Raw genomic sequence first — 2,167 nt, 5'->3', positions numbered from 1 at the left:
GAGGAACTCAGTTTAGCTTGTTTTTTGTTGCACTAGCAACACCAAGCTAATACATACAAGGCAATATAGCGTCATCGCTAGCGCAAAAAGCCTACAGTATTTTTACAGTCTTTATTTTACAGTTAAAATAAGTGTTTATCAAATAAAGTCTAATGTTACAACTAACCGTGGATCCCTTTAAGAAGAGTGTGGATTTGAAGAGGGGTTCAGCATGACCCAATGCAAATCAGTAGTTCATTTTTATGAATTAAATATGTGTTAGGAAGAAAAACCTTTATTTAAACTAAATGTTTCTTTGAAATGTTCCAGCTGTAGGTGTTTGAGAGACAATTAAGTTAAAAAAAAGTTAAATCACCAACATTTAATTCATTTCCAAAAGGTCCTGCTCCTGCTACTGTTTGCTCACACTCATTAACATCTGTCCATCACACAGGAGTGTGAACCTGCTTCTCTGTAGACAATCAGCATGAGGCCAAAGGCTTTTTGAGACCTCCATTCTTGTCCTGGAGTAGGACTGTGACCTTTGACCTGAGCACACACTCACACACAATCACACAAACATGCACACAAGAGACTATTTGTGCAAAAGCAGCTTTAATAAGAACACACATAGCTCAAATATTTGTTCCTAAACAAACTCACAACAACAGGAGGCTGTGCAACAGCTGTAAGGTACAGTTGTGACAGAGTCAGCCTAAAAACTCTGACCACAAAACTGAGGTGTCTTTCAGAAATTTYAGATTTTAAACCTGATGCTAGTTTTGTCTTTTTTTTTAATAAGCTGAGGAGGGAAAACAACAGCTGAGAATGAGGTGACCAAGCTTTGCATCACCAGGTTTTTAACGACTCAACTCTTTCCAACTCTGGGCAGAGGAAGTAACAGTTGGGCAACTCACACAAAAAACAAGAGCAGAAAGAGAGACAGAAACAGCTGCATGTCTGGGCATAAATCCCTACGGGACGGTGAGCTTCTCTGCCCGTATTTGTGACTCAACTTCCTGTCTAAATTATTAATTTCTGGACATCCTAAAGACGGTTTACTGAACTAAGTAAAAGGTTTGGCAACACTGCAGGGAGAGTCGATCTGAGGCGGAAAGAAATTTCACGGCAAGGATATTGGTAATTTTATCCCTTCTGCATCTTCAACAGCCCCTAAGATCACCACCTGCCCCACCGATCAATAAGTGAACGTCCAATTTCAGACAGAGACAAGGTAATGATTGACCCTCAGGTCTGAAGTGTAAGGGGACACAAATCCAACACCGTCCATCCTGCTGTTTCTCATCATCTCATGCTTTTGTCTCCCTAATTATCCCAACATCCATCTATTGTTCTATTATTAGATGTTGCTGTAAGTGTCCTGTTTTTCTTTTATGAATTAATTTGCCTACACATATTGTAAGTGCTACTCTGTGTCAGACTTTAAAATCGAAACATTTGAGAGAATTGAGAGAATTTACTGCGGCCCCGTCACACCTGGTTGTCGTTCACTAATCATCTCATCTGCCCRTTGATATTTGTTGTCTTCCCTCAGTTCTGGGTCATTTCGTCATTTGGGTCTTGATTCTATTGCCCACCCTTCAGTTAGTGAAAGGAGCAGCTGTTTGGGTTTTTGCAAAATGTCAATAAAAAAATGCCACTTCGGAGTTCTGCCTATAGAGGAAAATATATAAGTTGAAAGTAGCTGTAATAAAAGAAAACCAGTTTAAAGAATTAATACATTTTCATTATGTAAATGATTGTATTAAACTGTGGAGATACAAACAGCAGATCTGTGTAATAAACACAAACAAAAACCTTCCACTTCCCATCTCATTTCCGTCCCCCGTCTGCTTTTCTTTTGTCAAAACTCATTTCGGCATCAGTTCCCACAGAGCCGCCATCAGCTGATTGATTAAACTGTCTGTATCTCTTTCAACCAAACTGCTGCTTCGATGCACAAACACACACACAGACGCACACATGTTAAATCAGACGAGAAGCCTGCGATGATTTATTCATCTCAGCAGTCCCTCCATCACCGTCTCTACCCCCCCCCCGCCCCCACGTACAGATCAGAAGTTGCTTGAGGCAAATCATGATCATGCTGAGCTTTTAACTAAGAAACACAGAAAGCAAATCTCAGCAGTATGGAGAGCCCTTTCATTCAAAATGCAATAAATAAATA

Source organism: Austrofundulus limnaeus, unplaced genomic scaffold (genome assembly GCF_001266775.1).
Source record: "Austrofundulus limnaeus strain Quisiro unplaced genomic scaffold, Austrofundulus_limnaeus-1.0 Scaffold22, whole genome shotgun sequence".
In the NCBI taxonomy this organism is placed as follows: domain Eukaryota; kingdom Metazoa; phylum Chordata; class Actinopteri; order Cyprinodontiformes; family Rivulidae; genus Austrofundulus; species Austrofundulus limnaeus.
The sequence above is the reverse complement of the archived record's forward strand: the minus strand, read 5'-3'. Positions refer to the sequence as shown.